Consider the following 19,402-nt stretch of genomic DNA (forward strand, 5'->3'; position numbering starts at 1 on the left):
AACCTCTTGTTTCTTACCTGTTCTGTAGTGCTGGTCTCCCCATGGCTTTCAGGTTTCCAATGTTCTCCTTCTTCAGGCTGGGCTGTCCTTGTGGGTGCCACATGGTTTGGTGGTCCACAGCTTCCCCTGCCCTCGTACTCCCCTCCCCCCGACGAGCCTAGTTTAAAGCCCGCCGGAGGAGATCTGCCAACCTAGTAGAAAACACACGCTTACCTCTGGGGGACAGGTGAAGCCCATCCCAGCTGAGCATGTCCCTCGTCGTGATGTGCGGGTCATTGTCCAGGAAGCCGAAGGCTGCCTCGACACACCACTGCCGAAGCCACCAGTTGGTTTCTCAGATGCAGTTCTCCTGCCATCTTCCTCGTCCGGTCACTGGTAGGATGGAAGAGAAAACCACCTGTGCACCGAACTCCTTCAGCACGCCACCCAGAGCACTGTAGTCCGCCATCAGGTGATCGGGGGTTCTCCTGGTCGCATCATTAGTACCTACATGGACTAGGACCATGGGGTAGTAATCAATGGGCTTGATCCTGGCCTGGATTACCTCCATCACATCCCGAATCTTTGCTCCAGGGAGGCAGCATACCTCTTGTGCCAAGGGGTCCTGGCGACAGATGGGTCCTTCCGTACCTCTCAGGATGGAGTCGCCTATGACGAGCACTCGTCGCCTCCTCCTCTGGGTCCTCGTGGATCTCTTGATCTGTTCGGAGTGTGAAGAACGTGGTGTTTCTTCTTGCCCAAGGGTTTCTTCCTCCCCTTCCATCTCCTGCAGGGTCACCAGGGCCTCGTACCTGTTCACCAGTCGGACTGGAGAAGCTGGTACCGGTTTGCTGCGAGCTGCTCCAGTCCTGGCTGTGACTGTCTGCCACTGTGCTGCGGAGGGCACTCCCCAGGCTGCTTCTTCCTTCGGTGCGTGGGCCTGCAGGGAAAGGAAATAACTGTCAATTTCATCCTCTGCCTCCCTGATCCCCCTCAGCCTGCTAACCTCCTCCCGGAGCTCCCTCACCTGCGCCTCCAGAGCCCTAAGACGGGCACCTGCCGGACAGGTGTGTGGGCCCCCAATCTCTGCCCCCCCCGGCCCTGCTGGGGATCCCCCACAGGCCAGGAGGTAGGGGGTCATGTAGCCACCTTTGTTCAATAAGCTAATAAGAACTCCTTAGATAGTACCTAAGGATGGAATTGAGTGCACAGAGCACACAAGACCACATTAAGTTATGTACATTGCCTCATTTTCAGGAGCTGGCCTGCATAGAGTAGGAACAAGTGCAAATGGGAGGCCAGCAGGGCTCTCACCACAGCTCAGAAGCAATGTCAACATGCCCTTGATTTCTGCAAATGGAAGCTGGCATAACCTTTTCAGCCATCTGGCCACCAGGCATGAAAAGTGCATTTGTACAAGTCACCCACAACTCACGATCTGCTAAGGGACCTGAGCTGGCCAAGATATCCTTTAAAAAGTTAATAGTGTAGTATTGGAAATGTGTGATTCAGCAAATCTGGGTGCATCTACATGAGATGCTACATCACTGTAGCAATGAGTTATGTTGCTCATTGCTACAGCAACTGGCAGGCATGAACCATGATGCTGACAATACTGTGCAGTAGCATGGGGAAAAACCCACGTGGCATCACAGCCAGTATCAAGTGGAGTGTGCAAGGGGTTGGTCCTGGGGCTGGTTTTGTTCAGTATGTTCATCAACTACCTGGAAGGTGGCAGAGAGTGCACCCTCAGCAAGCTTGCAGATGACACCAACCTGCAGGGAGTAGTAGATATGCTGGAGGGTAGGGCTAGGATTCAGAGTGACCTAGACAAATGGGAGGATTGGGCCAAAAGAAATCTCAAGAGGCTCAACAAGGACAAGTGCAAAGTCCTGAATTTAGGATGGAACAATCCCATGCACCGGTACAGGCTGGGGGCTGACTGGCTGGGAAGCAGCTCTGCAGAAAAGGACCTAGGAGGTTATAATTGACAAGAAGTTGAATATGAGCCAGCAATATGCCCTGTTGACAAAAAGGTTAATGGGATACTGGGCTGCATTGGTAGGTGTGTTGCCAGTAGGTCAAGGGAAGTGATTATTCCCCTCTATTCAGCACTGGTGAGGCCACCTCTGGAGTACTATGTTCAGTTTTGGGGCCCCCACTACAGGAAGGGTTGTGGACAAGCTGGAGAGAGTCCTGCAGAGGGCAATCAAAATGGTGAGGAGGCTGGCGGACATCACATATGAGGAGAGGCTGAGGGACCTGATGATCTGTTTAGGTCCCTTCCGACCATAAGTACTATGAACTGTGCTTATTTAGTCTACAGAAGAGAAGACTGAGAGGGATTTAATATCAGCCTTCAACTGACTGAAGCAGGGTTTGAAAAAGGATAGAGGCAAAATATGGCCTGCAGGCCAAATCCAGTCTGCCAAGTGATTTCATCTGGCCCATGGGTGGGTGCCTACCAATTCACTGTATCCAGCCCGGCCCTGGGCTACCTCTGCTGTGCTCACATCACAGTGCTCACACTTCTGCTGTGCTTACACTCCTGCAGGGGAACACACACTGCACTCCCACCCTTGCCATGGGACAGCCCTGACCCTGGCCTTGCGGGTAGGGAAGTGGTGGGGGGAGGGAACAACAGTAGTGGGCTAAGTGGCAGCAGGTGGGTGGGCAGCAGTGGTGGGTGGGTGAGGAGTGGCAGCAGATGAAAGCAAGTACAGGGGAGGGTGGCAGCAGTGGTGGGCAGGGGCATGGGAAGGGTGGCAGTGGGAGGGTGGAGAGAGTCACAGCAGGTGAGAGAGCAGCAGCAGCTGGGCAGGAGCATGGGGCCTAGGGCGGAGCAGCAGGAGTGTGGAGCCTGGATTGGTAAGGGCATGGGATCCGCCTGGTTCCATTGTGCAGGGTTCCCTGGGCTTGCATGCAGTTCCTGGGTTTTCTGCCTGAGCTGTGTGCCTCTGCAGGGAGCCCTGTGCAATGAAGTCAGTAGCCTGGCCTCACTCACTGCCACACGTAGGTCATGGGGAATGGTGGGAAGCGACACACTATGGAGCCAGGCCAGCTTCACCCCTCTTCCTGCTGCCCCAGTTGAGCCCCATGACATACACTGGCAGCATCGTCATGTGGGGCTTTCCCCAGTGGTGTGGGGCTCAGGCAGGTGAGCCCTGTGTGATGGTCCCAGCAGCCTGGCTATGTGCAATCCTGGGGCTCGCTAGGACTGTGTGCTGCCACGAGGCTTCACCTCCTGCTGCCACTGGTGTGCAGGAGCTCTATGCAATATGGGGGGTGTTTATAAGGGGGGTCCCACACACACATCCCACCATACACACACACTCCCACACCCCATGCTCACCCCACGTCCCACCACACACACCTCTAACCAGCTTCCCCCTCAACAGTCCCCACAACACACACCACACACACACACAGCTCCCCCACAAACCCCATACTCACCCACCCCCATACATCCACACATACCCACATCTTCCCCCACCCACATATACACGCACCCTCATTCCCCCACAAACCGCATACCCACACACCCACACCCACAGCCCCCACACCTATCCACTCCCCCACAAACCTCCATACACACACACACTCCCCCACACCCCACATACACACACCTACATACACACACTCACAGTCCCCAACAAACCCTATACTCACCCACCTGTCCCCTCCCACAACCCTCTCCACCCTCCTCCACAATGTACAAGAGTAGGACTTCATGTTGAACTATTATGCAATTACTTTTATGTACACAATGCAAACACACAATTAGGACTAAAATATTTTTTAAAATAAAATTAAAATATATTATTGTATATGTAGACTTCACGAGGCCCCTTCCAGCCCCTAATGCCTATGAAATCTATGTTTGATTTTTAGTATATAATTTGGGTTTCTTCCAGTTCAAAGATGGCAAATCCCCTTGCTAAAAGGAGCACTTCCGGGGGCAAGGGGAGGGACTCCTAGTGGCAAAGGTCAGGGGTTAAGGTCAGGACTTCTGGACCCAAGATGGCGACCAGGGGGTGGGGCACCTGTCAAGGGGTAGGACTACCCTTGTGGTTGTTAACAGCTCACCAAAACTCATTAAGCGGCCCTCCAGCTGAAATTATTGCCCACCCCTGAGCTAGACTGTTCTCAGTGATGGCAGATGACAGAACAAGGAGCAGCAGTCTCAAGTTGCAGCAAGGGAAGTTTAGGTTAGATGTTAGGAAAAAATGTCTCACTAGGAGGGTAGTAAAATACTGGCGCATGTTACCCAGAGAGGTGGTGGAAGCTCCATCCTTGGAGGTTTTTAAGACCTGGCTAGACAAAGCTGTGGCTGGGATAGTATAGTTGGAGATGGTCCTGCTGTGAGCAGGTTTTGGAATAGATGGCCTCCTGAGGTCCCTTCTAGCCCTCATTTTCTATGATTTTATGACGGCTCAGTGTAGTCTGGTGTATGTGTAAATGTGCCTTCTTACTGGAAGCCTCAGGCAATGGAGATTAAAGATTTCAAAGATCCAAATCAGAGGATGAATCACTGCTTCTGCAGCTATTGTTCTCTAGCAGAAGAGGGAGTGTAAGCATGAGGTTCACATGGAAGAACACCGAGATTACCTAGTGACTTACCCAAAATGACTCCTCAGTTTTGTGATAGAGTTAAGCAGAAAAAGTCAACTTCCAGTCCTGAAGTTTAACTGCCACGTGCATGGGTGACTGGTCCCTCCTGAGACGGGGGCATCACAGTTCGTGGGTGGCAGCATCAGCGGCAGCGGGGTAATGAGCGGCCACTGCCTGCAGAAGCCAGCAGCAGGAGCGGCCAATCTCAGGGGGGCACATGCATCCCCATGCCTCCCCTACCAGTCGCCTATGGCCACATGATTCCCTCTTCCACATCACAATGTGGCATGGCCTCAAACCTGTTTTTTTTGTATCTTTAATATTTTAACTGCAGTTTGAAAATGGAGGAAGATGCATCCCATAACAAGTAGATGAAGCAGCAGAGAAAGCCATTCCTAAATGCAAAGTAACACTGGCCAGGATAATACCTTGGGATTTCCTAGTGTTCTCTCTTATTCAAATCGTACAGCATCTCTGACCCAATCACATAGTTTAGCATATAGAAGAGGGACCATGTTTGCACTGTGGTTCAGTATTCAACAAGGTTGTATTTCCAAATGGTTCAAGAGTCCACAGACCCTACAAACATGGTTTTATGCATGCCCAGGAGCTTTCAAGATGTAGCTTTGACTTTGTGCCATCACTATATTCCCCAACTACATCCTGTGTTGGTGCTCCCAGAAAAGCAGCCAGTCAGTAAGCAATGTGACTGTTCTTCCCTGACTCTTCAAGTCAGGTTAACTAAACTAGTCTGAACAGGTTAGATCATAGGGAAATTTCACTGGATCCCATCCAGTGTTTATGGATTTTCACTTGGTTTGTAGGAATGCAAAACACTTTTATACACCAGCCAGAACTTAATGCTGTGTCTTCCCTGTCCTTATTATATTTATAACTGTAATGTGAACTGTTATGGAGCTTGTTTTTATATCATTTTAGAAGAGCAACTCAAGAGTTCAGCTCTGCCATAGAAGTCTATGTTGTTACAAAAGCCTCCTAAAAAAATCTTCTCCCTCCTTAGATGAAACAAGCTGCCCTGTAACAACAAATAATTATAATCTAGAGTGGTGCATTTGATCCAACATCCCACAACATTTGTGTTACTTGTACTTCCTAATAGAAGTTGTTTCTTTATCTTTTTAATTTTGTTCAATAATTTCGCTTTACTGCCATGACTGGAACTGTCTTGTTTTTACTCAAAAAAGCCAAAATAATAAGGAAATAAGGTAAAGGCTTTATCATTAGGGTTGGCAAATATGCCCAATTGCTGCTTTCAATAATTATAATGACAGAACAAGTTCATCTCCAGGCTGGACCATAAAAGGCTATTCCATTTTTCTAATAATAGTCTGATTTATGTAATCTGACTGAAGTGTGTCCTTAAAAGAAACACCCACAGAAGCAATCATACTGAAATTAGTAGCACCATTGTGCAGGATTAAAGTGGTGCCCTGTAATCATGTTGAAACACTAGTATGAACAGGAAGATCAAGAGAGGTATGCCACTTCTGATGATATAATGATCTCAGCTTTAAAGCTTTATAAATATATGATAGCATGCAAAGGAAGCAGCTCTGCAGCTAGGGATTACTTGATAACTCTGGGAAAAAGTATTAACACATGGTAGAGCAATTTGTTGGAGCCAAAGGGACTTTATTAATACCCAAGCTACATACCCACTTTTGCTTGTTTTCGCTGTTCATGTAGCATTGCCTGGCAGAGGTGTCAACTGATTCAGCATGTCAATAGATATTTTCAGGACTCATAACTAAGGACAAACAACTGTTGGGATTTCTCAATAATTGCTTACATCTCTGCTACTTGTGACTGTGATCCTTATAATACTCTTTGCCATAGGGTATAAGAAGTATTAGTATTATTATAATATTAGGCATATTAGAAGTAGTAGAGTTTTCCTTCACCACATTTCTGTGCTCTTTCTTCCTTGCCATCACCTTCCCATCTTGAAGAGCTTCCTATGTGTTTAGGAAACAACTTGTTATGTCTGTTGCTAAAAGCAGTTATGGAAGGTTTTCTTCTTGTGGTCAGTGAGCTATATATGTGTGGCAGCTACTAACTGCATGAAAATTCAAACTTCAACCTATGTGTCTTGCATATTTTGAGCTAAACTGAGACTAACTCTGTGTGTGTGAGCAAGGGCAAGTGGAAAAGGCACCAGAATTCATCTTTGCTGTATGCACAGAAGCTAGCTGCAGTATTTATTCCAGTGTCAAGAAAAAAAACTGCACAAAAAAAGCAGTACAGCGCATGTGGCTGCAGTATGTGCTGCCCAAAACCAGAGCCTGGCCAGGCAAAGCTATGCTGCTGGCCAGGCTCCACACACCTGGATCACTGTTGTTGCAGCTCTGGAAGGCCCCCAAAACACCCAACAAGGCTGCTGAGGCCAGTTCAGGTGTTGGCCCCAGCCTTCCCTACCCAACCCAGGGCAATTTGACACATGCCAGAGTGCATATGCAAGGGTGTTTCTAGGGAGAACTAGAAATTTGTGCTACTGCAATTTTTGTCTCTGGGGAAACGCATGTTTCCACTCATGGGGATGTACCCTATGTGTGTATAGGTAATATTTCTCATCAATTTTTCAATCCTTTTTTTTTAATTGAAGAATGGCCTTTTGGGGGAAAAGTGTTTTTTCCTAACATTTTCAATTTCTATGAAAAATGCATATCTATCTATCTATCTATCTATCTATCTATCTATCTATCTATTCAAGTGTAATAATAGGCTTAGATCATACTATTAGGCCAATCTTGCTTTCAGGTATGCTGATGTAAACATATAGGTATGCTAGTCTATGGTTACCTCGCTGTAGCTAAGAGCAGCATTTGGCCCTTTGCATGTCATTTAGCATCTAGCTCTTTGTGGCTTGGTTCCATTGTTGCCAGGTCTTGTGGTTCAATTTCTAAAATGCATCAAATTAAAACACTGGAAAAACTCTGATTCAGAGCTTTCATTCCATTTCTGGCTTGTCTTTTTAGTTCGGCTCTTCTGACAACTGAAAGGAGATTTTAACTGAGGAAACCATGATTAAACTCAATGTTTTCAAAAATCTTTTAAAGAACTCCAAAAGTGATAAGGCAGGTTTATTTAGAAGTGAGTGGTTTTAATGCATACTTTATTGGTCTTGAATCACCACTGCATTACTCCTGTTTTCTGCAGTGTAATTGAGTTGATTTCAGTAGCTTTTTATGCATAAAACTGATAGAGTAGAACATCAGGCTGAAGAGTTTTGGTTTGCAAATATGAAATAGGTGTTTCTGAATGAATCCCCGCTGAGTTTATGAAGAGAAAATATTTTCCATGCACCATTCAGCATAATATCCTTCCATTAAATAAAAACTGGGTCTGTCATCTGAGCCTTTGAAATGCAATAATTGTATGGGGAAGCAGCAAGAACTGACTACAGTTAATATCTTTTCTTCCTTAAAAATACTTCACACTCTTAGTTACAGACTTATTTTCCTTGACCGATAAGGAAAAAAAAGCTGCTGTAGCGCTAAGGAAGGAAAGTGGAGAATAGTAACTACATTACAGTTCATGCATAGTAAAGATCAATCAACAGAGGGCTCTCTTTACTGTTCAGTAAGTGCATGCATCTATACATGTGCATGCTTACTGCACAGTAAAATGAATACTACGTGTGAATAAATGTGCTACTTGCAAATGCAAGTACCAAATTTACTCAGGGGTAGTAACTGCACAATAACATGTGTTGATGCCAACCAGAAGCAAATTTGCTCCTGATCAGCCCTGCCACTGAGACTAGCTCAAAGGCTCCGAAGCTGAGAGCCTCTCCTGTCCTAGGGCTCAGCTGCCTTATGGCAATCCAGCCTCAGGCCCTTAAAAGCCTGCAGGTATTTTGAACCTGGGGGCACGTGCAGGCAGCCTGAGGCTATTCCATCCCACAGTGTTTCCCTGGGCAGGCTGCACCTGCACCCCAGTGCTTCTGCTTGGCACTGCAGTGCCACACAGCTGCCAGACCCACTCCATCCAGGCCTGCAAGCTACTCCAAGCTCCTGCCAGGCCTGTAAGCACCCAAGCCCAGGTGCGTACAGCTCCTGGCCACTGGGGCCAGCTTCAGCTGCCCACAGCCCACCCCCAGCAGCCTGCCCACAGCCTGCAGGTGCTGTGGGGCCTTACCACATGGCTGCCAGTTCCATGCTGTGCTCCTGCCTGCCACCTGGCAGCAACCTGCCACCCAGCAGCAGGCCTCCCCATGGGCCTGGGTGAAGGTCCAGTCCTTCCTCCACCAGCCAGGAGCCTGTACCCCAGACCCCACCCCAGGTGCCCTGCCACCCAGCTCCCTCACCTGGGTGCAAAGCTGAAACTGCCTGCGGTGGGGCCAGGACCACACATCAGACCTGCTGGCCCTGGATGCCAGCTGCCAGAGGGGGAGCCACCTTCATCAGGGGAGCACTGACTGCCATCACCTTTCAGGGAGCCCCATGCCTGCCAGCCTTACCATAGTGTGTGCACCCATGGGGGAATGGCTAGAGGTGGAGGTGCTAGCTGCTTGTCCCTTGGCTCTGCTCCCTAGGTACCCCCACCCCATGACCACCCATGCCAGGACAGCACACCGACTACATTGTAAATAGTTTGCATGGGGAAGAGGGTGTTTTATTGTTGGTGGATGGAGTGGTAGTGGAAGGGCTCTGTTGTTGCAGGGGAGGGAGAAGGAGAGGTCTGTTTGATGTGAGAGGAATAAAAGCTGTTGCTCTTCTGGGATGTGTCTTCAGTGAGCATGGTGCTGGAGGCAGGCAGTGTGGTGGAGAGTCTGTCGGTGGCTGTCCAGGTGGGCTACATCAAGGAGTGCAGGAGGAGGTGGCTGGCCAGTGCCTCTTGAACCCAGTGCTGTGGCCCCTGGAAGTGGGTATGTGGCTCACCCAGGGCCTCAGCGAGGCAGGGAGGCCTACTGCTATCACTACCACCACAGCTGCTGCACCCGCTGCCAGGCATCCTCCACCTGCCATGCCTCCTCTGCCCAGGCCTCATGAAAGAGTTCCCCCTGGGCCTCACAGCTATTATGCAGCATGCAGGCTGCAATGATGACTTAGGGGAAGTTGTCCTTGGTGAACTCAAAGCAGGAAGGTGCACCAGCATTGCTTGAGGCAGCTGAAGGCGCACTCCACCAGCATGTGGGTCCATTCCAGGCAGTGGCGTACTGAGAGTCCTCAGCACCTGAGGGCCAATGCCTGCATTTGCACCCACCCCCAGGATGATCTGAGCATGGAGCAGGCCCCGAGGCAAATCAGCCTGTGTGGAGCCCTACCTCCTGCTCCACAGCACTTCCATGGGGGAATTACCACTGCAGCACACCACCCGCAGGGGGAGGGGAATTTCCAGCTGGAATTTCCAGCCAGAATGGCCGCAGAATTCTACAACCCACCTGGCGGGAGGGTGGGCGAAAACGAAACATGGGAGGTGCCTCTCCAGCCAGTGGCCCCACCCGCCCACCCCAGGGCAGCACGCAGGGGCCATAGGCTCCTCCCTCACCCCCCACTCAATACACCACTGGTCCCAGGCACTAGTTAGATGTGTCCACAGTTCCCTCCAGCTCTTCTTGTTCCTCTTTTCCCCCTGCCCATATCCCAGTCTCTTCCACTTCTGAGTCCAAATCCTGCATCCAAACCTTCGTTTGTCTCTTCCTCTGCACCTCTGATCACATTTGTCCAACCCGTGGCCATCCTACCATCCCCATCCTCACCTGCCTATATTCATCCCCACCATCAGCTCCACCCCTTCATGCCACCATTCCTAACCTCATGCTCATCTTCTTCTTCTCTTTCTGTCAATGGAACACACACCTCATCTCTGAAAATACAAGCTATCCACTTGTTCTTCATATATCACTTCTTTCAGCTCCTGGCTGTCAGAGAGGCCGAACTTTCTTAAACTTTTAAACACTCTTCTTCCTCTGCAGGTGTCCTCTCCTTCTCTCACTTTCCCCACCTAGACAAGACTGTACATTTGGGTATAGGGCTTCTGCTCTCCTGCTGTGGCTTCTTCCAAACTTCATGCCATCCCTCACATCTCTTCAAAGTCATTCATATGACTTACCTCTCCTCTCCTTACCTCCATATGGCTTTCACCTGCTATCCAACCAGCACCTTCCTTCTGTATCACCTTTTCTTTGGTTTCGACAGATTTTCAAACAAGCACTTGCATGCCTTCATCTGTGCTGCTTCCCACGTTGATCTTTTTCAAATCCCTCCTTAAAACTTGTGTTTACCCTGATGTTGACAAAGAAAATGACAACAGCTTCTCATTTTTTCCTTAGAGCCTTTTGTCAGTCTGTCCATATTTATCAATCCTCCTTTTGTGTCTTGTCTTACACTTATATTGCAAGTTCTTGCAGGCAGCACTAGAGGTTTTTTGTACAGCAATTAGCACACCAGCATTTTGATCTTTTGAGTAGGGTTTCTAGGTGCAATGTTTAAGTACTAAATAATAACAGAGGTCACAATTTGATAACAGATCACAAGACATATTTGAAAAAGAACATGAGAAAAAGATATTCAAAATACCCCAAAATATTTACTATGGGACAAATGCAGGAGAAAGACTGGGGTATAGAGCTTTCGGTTACGTGTGTCACAAAAGGTAAAAGACTTTCACTGCTTCATGGCTCTGAATACTGTGAGCCAGCCTGTGATTTAACTGCTTCTGCTGAAGTCAGCAAGATTTTGCCACTTTCTCAACAAACCAGATATCAGAGGAGATTAAGCAAGCTAATTGTTCAATTATGTGGGTGCTGTTCTACAAAGCTAGAAGCATTCTGCTAGTACAAAGGAAATAGTCTGCACTTTTGCCTATACAGAAGGGTTTGCAAAATATACTAGGGGTGAGTCCACACTGAAGATTGTGTTTTATAGCAGAGACACCCGAGCTGCATTTAAAATGATCCAGTTTGGGTACTAAAAACAGCTTAGCCTCCTCAGCACAGAACTCAGCATAGGAAGATTTATCCTGCTGAGAAGCCAAGCAAATTAGCCCACGTTTTGCTTCATGCTGACAAGACTAGATTACTTTTGGGGTTATCAGCTAGTTTGAGTAAAGTTGTCTTGGGTAGCCCTACACTATACTTCAGTCTGCAATACTGCACCCTTAGCTACATTCAGACGCTAAAGATAACCCTTTGACATAGTCCAACTTCTGATACTTTCATTTATATTGACAATGAAACAACAGTACAAGTATTAGTGCAGCCTGAGCTGCCCACTGTAGTCAGTCAGTCATGGTTTGGGGATTTGTGGAGACCCAGGAAGACTTTCACAGAATTTGGTGATCAACAGGAAAGCTATAGAAGCAAAAGCTGAGTTCCTTCTGGAATGGCTTTCTGTGAAAAAGGTAATCCCTTATCTTTCCTCTGCAGTCTTTTATCTCCAGTACAACCCTGTACCAGTGAAAGATACCATATTTTCTTGCATTTAATCTGAGGTTTGCAAAAGTACCCAACTGCATTTTTCATGTTGGCTTCTGTTCCATCCAGGAGAACACAAAGCAACAGCAGACTCTCCCTCGGCCCAAAGAATGGTATTTGAAAGCTTGCAAAGAACAATTTTTCCCATTATTTAGTTGAGCTAATAAAAGATATCAGATTTACCCAAAGAACCTTGTCTGACAACTCTAGCGAGTGCTTTTGGCTGCTAGTTTTAACTATTAATTTTCTGTATTCAATGAACAAACACCCTAAAAAAGAAATGTTCACATTGTAGTTAACTTCCAGTAGAAGTTTATCTAAAAAAAATCCCTGGGAGAGCCAGTAGAGTAATCATAACTTTCAACTCACAACAACAACAAAAAAGTAGCCTGGATTTTTAAGCAAGTATCAATGAGTCAGCCATGTTGGCTTCAGTGGCGTTTTGGAGATCTAACCCAACTGAGGGTCGGGTCCAACTTTTATTTTAGCCATGGAAGGGCTTCAGTAGTGTAGGGCAAGGCAGAGGCATTACTTAGATTCCACCTGAATCTTCAAAACAAAGACTTTAGGGATGGTAGAGCCCTTGTGTTTCCTCACAATTCATATCATTTCAGTATTCTTAAAATAAGAGTAGTTCTATAGTGTTACAATTAATGCTATTCTTCAAATCAAAATTATTTAAACTTTTTAAAAGCTCCTGTACCCTTTGAGAATTGAAGAAAGTTTTCCCTAACAAATAACCAGATCTCTGACCTTTACTGACTTTACTACTAAAGGTTTTTCTGGGTGATGGCAACTATCAATCAGCCTGACAAATGGGACTGGGGAATAAGGGTTCCCCAGCAGAATGCAAAAGATAATAGTCACTGCCTCTGTTGTACTTTTTCCTGTGGATAAATACAAGGTTTCAGTCATCAAGGATGCCAGTTGGAAACTTTCTGAATCCAAATTTATTTTCATGCTACCAGACAAAACAATGCTTCACAGCTTAGCTGGATTCAGATTCCAAACTGAATGCTGCAGAATGTAAATGTGTTGCAGGCTGTGGTTTGGTTCAGTCTAAAAAAAGGAGTCAGCTAAGAAATGCAGATCTAGGCCTGTAGATACCCTGCAAAACTGTCAACATTGCTGTTTGGATCAAGTGTTTCCTTTCTGGCTAGTCTCTGACATTAAACATATACAGTCGGACCCCGAGTTACGTGTGGGATACATTCCTGAAAAACACCGTGCAAGTTGAAACTGTGTAACTTGAGGCATTAAGTCAATGGAAAATGGGGATAGGGACCTGGGACCAAGATTTGATAACATTATTTCATAATAAAAGGCTATTTAAACACAAAATAATGGAATTAATAGCCTTATTAAAACCTTTACTCCCGGCTACATGCTCATACAGAGACAAAGCTTCAGCCCTAATTGCTGCACCTTTGACAGCTGCTCCTTTTTTATTGGTCATTTCATTGATCCAAAGATTAAGGAGTTTCTCAACCTTATCTAAATGAGGAATTCTAGTCACCAACGACACTCACAGGGGTTGTCGTTTTCACACAGTCTCTAATTTTTTGCTCACTTTTTTTAATAGCAAGCACAGTCGATTCACTTAACTGTATTGGCGAGCAGTTGACACAGCACTATTGCCTTCTCTTAATTTATCAAGGATTTCTGTTTTCTGGGCTAGGGCGATAGACTTACGTGCTCTTTTGGGATCATCCAATAATGAAGAATACTCAGGTGATGATCACCTGTGAATCCTATCCTACAAGAGACTTCTTCATCATCACAGGGCCTCAGAAAGGCCTTCAAGGAAATTTCACGGGAGATCTAAGGCCTTGAAGGATCCCTAATCCTGCTTCATGCATTGGAAGTTTAAATAAGGTTTTCATTTATTATTTATTTACTATGTATAGCAATAGTGCCTTAGAGTCCCAGGCAGAGATGAAGACTCCATGTTGCATTGATCTGAAGACCCAGTTCCTATGTAGCAAGGATCTTCAAACCACACATCTATTTATGCATATTGGAAGGACCCATCCACAGAAAAATACTACCAGAAAGTGGAGATTTGGCTGGGAATGGGGTCTTAGCATTAGAAGTGTCTGGCCATGTTAAGAATAATACAGGGCCACAATCTCTAAAGGTTAAAAGCTTTTTTTTTTTTTCAAGCAGTGCTGAATATCCTCAGCTCTCAGTGGCTTCACTTCAAGTTGTGGGTGCTTACACTTTTAAAAATTCAAGCCCTAAGACTTTTGCCCTTCCTGATTTGCTGATGCTATGGAATACAGACGTGTGATGTTATGCTACCTCAGCTATGAATAGTTAGTACTGTTATAGTTACAGGCTTCAGCCAGTAATGCCACCTGTGCAGACACAAGGAGAATTCGAACAGAAAGTCCTTGGCAGGAACTACAATTTAATGAACTTAGAAAGTATTTAGTCACTTTATGAATTCAAAGTCAGGCCAAAGACTAAAGACCTGTTGAAAGTTTTCTATGCAGAAAGTTTGTAAGAATATTATTTGCATAATATTGTCTGCATGGCTTTAATTGCAAGACAGTTTAGATTGGCTGCTGATGCATTCCCAAAGGGTAAATTAATCAGTCACCCTGTTAATATGCATATTTTCCATAGCTTCAGTGAAACAAAATCAGCTGTGGTTATCACAGGACTGACATGACAACTTTTACCTTTGGTAACTATAGGGGTTGTTACTTACATTTTAAATTTTTTCATGACCTTATTACTAAATTAAATATGTTTCATTCCTTAGTGATCTAACAACAAAACTCCTTGGAGATTATAGGGATATCTTCTCATCCAGTGTTGTAAGAGATTTCCAGCAGAGATACTGAAAACAGCCAGTAACAGCTGACATTTATGAAAGTCACAGTACATTTCAACATACTGCTAGTATATTATTAATCTGCCAAAGTGATGGACTCCAGACATGTCTTTTTCAGTTTATTCAGAATTAAATAGTCATTGATACTTTATATTTCCATCTTCTACTCAAAATATGGTATCTCACTGTGGGTTATCCTCAACCCCAAATCCATTGAACTGAATGGTGGCAGGAGGGAGAAGAGAAAGGTGGCCCTGTATATTTTAAGTGATTCTTTAGTGTTTTGCCCAGATGCTTACTTAGTATAAAACAAAATGATTAATAGATTCATAGATTGTAGAGTCAGAAGGGACCACAATGGATCATCATGTCCGACCCCCTGCCCCTGGCTGGAAAGAGGACCGAGGTCAGATGACCCCAGCCAGGTGATTGTCAAGCCTCCTCTTGAAGACCTCCAAGTTAGGTAATAGTACCACCTCTCTTGGTAGCCCATTTCAGATTCTGGCCACCCTTACTGTAAACAATTTCTCCCTAATGTCTAACCTAAATCTACTCTCAACTTGTTTGCACCCATTATTCCTAGTTACTCCCTGGGGCGCTCTGGTAAATAGCGCACCACTAATTCCCTGTTGCCCTCCCTTGATAAACTTATAGGCGGCTACAAGGTCACCCCTCAGCCGTCTCTTGTGAAGGGTGAAGAGATCCAGATCTCTCAACCTCCCCTCGTAGGGTCTTTCACAGAGGCCACTAACCATGTGAGTGGCCTTCCTCTGAACCCTGTCCAGATTCTCCATGTCCCTCTTGAAGTGTGGTGCCCAAAACTGGACACAGTACTCCAGCTGTGGCCTGATCAATGCCGCATAGAGGGCAAGCATCACCTCCCTTGATCTGTTGGTCATGCCTCTGCTAATACACAACAAGGTGTGATTGGCTTTGTTGATGGTCTCATTACACTACCAGCTCATGTTCATCTTGGAGTCAACTATGACTCCTAATTTCTCTCAGTCTCAGCTGCTGTGGCGGTCATCCCCCAACCTATATATGGACTGGGGATTCCTCCTCCTTAGGTAGGGTACCTTGCATTTATCTTTGTTGAATTGCATTCTATTTCTTTCCGCCTATTGATCCAACCTGTCCAGGTTGGCCTGTATCTGCTCCATGCCCTCCGGTGTGTTAACCTTGCCCCATAATTTGGTATCATCTGCGAACTTGCAGAGGGTGCTCTCCACACCCTAATTCAAATCGCTGATGAAGATATTAAATAACACTGGTCCAAGCACCGAACCATGCAGGACCCCACTGCTCACCTCCTTCCAGGCCGAGAACGATCCATCCACCACCACTCTCTAGGTGTGGTCCCTAAGCCAGTTAGCCACCCACTTCATTTGACTTCAGCCAATTGAATGTTGATGTCCGTGCAGCCATAGGGATTTGTATTAGTTGAGAATATGGTGCACAGTCATGAACCTCCTATTGCAAATGCAATTGTTAGATAAACTTACAAAATAATTTCTGATTTTCAATATTAGACTGTAACATTTTGAATGAGTTTAAAGAAAGTTGCATTTTAAAAGTGCCTAAGATGTTTTTCAAGTAGAAATGAGAACTATTAAATAAAGGTAATTCCCAAAAAAATGTGTAGTGATTGCTTTTGTTCCTAAGGATGATGCTGGTACATAAATCTCAGTAAATTTAAATTGTAACAGATAGTTAGAAAGGGAAATTATATTTTTCCAAAAGGTCTAAAAATGAGTACTTTAGCCAAATGAAAGACTATAGTTATGACGCATTATTCAAGTGCCATCTAGCCTAATAGATAATCTATCTCCAAAACTATGTATGTTTGTGTAATGAACTGAAATACAAAATAGACTAAACATGTTATTTACTTTAAAATTAAAGCTAAACTATAGCTATTATAAGAAATTAGAAAGCTCTAATTATTTAAAAGCAGGGGAAAGGAAGATACATTTTGAGATATGTCCATAGCAACTCTAGAATCCTGCACTACACTGTAAAATTCTGCATTGAAACTCTGTCTATTAATTTCTTTTCCTTTTAAAAGTCATATATTGTGTCTTGGCCAGATGATGGCCTCTCCTCATATCAACTGTTCATTTGTGTATGTAATTTTGATGTATGTGATTTTCCTTCAGAAAGATCCTCCTCTTTTCTCCCATGGCAGATTCTATGGCCTATGTTATGCAGGAGGTCAAAAGATTTATAAGAATGATCCATTCTGACCTTATAATCAATGAATTCATTGAATTCAGACATGGAGTTGTCAGACAGGAAGAACCACTAAGCTAGACACTCCCTTGCAGCCAGTTTCTTTCGAGGCATAGTAGAGAGATGGGGTCATCATATAGTTGATTGCAGCTCCCTGATTCTTAGCGTCAGTGACAAGCTCTATCAAGAGACAGAGCAAATGAGGACCTGTTCTTATACATACATGGATGCCAAGACTAATGGATCCTGTACCATTAAAAGAAACCATACTTTCTTGCATACAACATGCTCCCAAATAAAACATGCATCTTGTTTTTAGAAGGCAAAATGCAGAAAAATCATATTTTTCCAGTCATAGTTGACCATGTGATATAGAGTAAGTCCTCCTGGAAATACTGATTGTCCAGAAAGTATCCCACAGTTTGGTGAGGCAGCATGAACTTCCAGGTGTGGCAGACTGTCTCCTAGAATGCCACATTTCGTGGATAGTCTATGTGCCCAAGGGGATTTACTGCATCTCTCACAAGGTTAGACCCCAGACCCTTGGAAGAGCAGTAACAAAGCTGTTAGTTCTTTACTGTGAGTAGTTCTTTATATAATTTCCTGTAAATAACAAGCCTCATCAAGATACTACCAAAAGCTCACTTGATGCTTCAGGCACAAGTTACAGTGCTCTGCCAAGAGCTATGGCTGTGAGAGGGTTAACAAAGGACTCCATCCCTCCATCTCTGAGCTAGACACAAATGACAGCCATCTTGGGAGTTGCATGATCTGCACAATATCTCCAGGTGTGCTTCTTTTCCAGTGAAGAGATGAGTTTCCTTGCTTAATACACGCACTCCAATTTTAGAGGGTTAATTGTTAAGGAAAAAGGTATGCCATGTGTGTGAAAATATGGTAATCACAATGCTCCTCTACTCTGCCAAGCCCGTTCCATGCTTTCTCCTTCCTAAACTGTCTGCATCAAGGATGGGTTAGTGCATAAACCACTTCTGTCAGCTTTCCATCAGCGGGATCTCTTTTGCATCTTAGGAATTCCCTGTTGGCCACTTATGAAAAGAATGGATGATGTAAAGAGTCTTTTCTCTGTCTGCCTGGTAGATCACTTTATGCTAATGAAAGACCCAGCAGAAAATCTACCCCCATTGCCCTTTGTCCTGCAAAATGTTTAAAAATTCACCTTGGCAGAGACAATGCAAGTTAACTGTATAACCTGCCGAACAACACCAAAGTTGTCAGGTCAGGCGGGACTGAACTGTGTCCCACATTTAAAATGGGCCACCAATACACCAATAGCAAGTCAGTACTTTTTGGGGGGCAAGCAGCTGTTTAGGTGAACAAAGCTCAACAAGTTATAGACAAGTACACATGAATTGGTATGTTTGAAGCTAGAGAATAATATAGCAAGATCAGAGATGGCCTGTAGATCTCTATGCAGTGAGAAGCTAACCTGAAAATAAATAACATCTATAGCCTATTTTGGGAGACAGACACCTATCTATACCATACTAGAGAGAAGTTCTTAAACTACAGTACCTGCCCCAGTGGTGGCTTCGTGCCCAATGTATGTTATTTAGATGGATGCTATAATTGTCGGTCTAAGAAATGTCAGGTTTTTTAGATGTTTATAATGTGCTGTTTCCGAAAGGGAGAACAATCAATTACTTTAAGTGCCTTTCTGAATCATCAGCTCTCAGCAAAAACGTACTCATAAAACATTCTTCAAATAATACATTGGTAATTTGGACCTTCACTCTGAAGTGTTTCACATTTCATGCCTTCTGTTATTGTCTTTTAACAACAAAGTTTCATGGTTTGTTGCACAGAATATTTTTCACTATTTAAAAAAATTATTTTGGTGCCTACTTTGTCTCAAAGGACTTATACTAACTCAATCTAATTTGAATCATAGAACCATAGGAAAATAAGCGTGGAAGGGAATATATGCCAACCCCCAGCCCCAGGCAGGATCATCTCTATCTAAATGACTCCAGAGATATGTTTATGTAAATTGCACTTAAAACTTCCAATTAATTTGCACTTAAAACTTCCAATGATGGAGACTTCATAATCTCTCTCAATCGTTTGTTACAGTGTTTGACCCTCCTCATAGTTGGTGTTCAATGGTGGCTTCCTAAAAACCAATCTAGTCTTGTTGCAATTTAACCCCATTATTTCTTGTTCCATCCCCTATTTATGATCCTATGCATGATAAACTTCTTTATTTTTGAAGACTGTTGTCAAAATCCCCTTCAGACTTCTCTCTTGGCTAAATAAACCTAGTTCCCCCAACTTTGCATATATAA

This window comes from Alligator mississippiensis, chromosome 1, assembly GCF_030867095.1.
Source record: "Alligator mississippiensis isolate rAllMis1 chromosome 1, rAllMis1, whole genome shotgun sequence".
NCBI lineage: Eukaryota > Metazoa > Chordata > Crocodylia > Alligatoridae > Alligator > Alligator mississippiensis.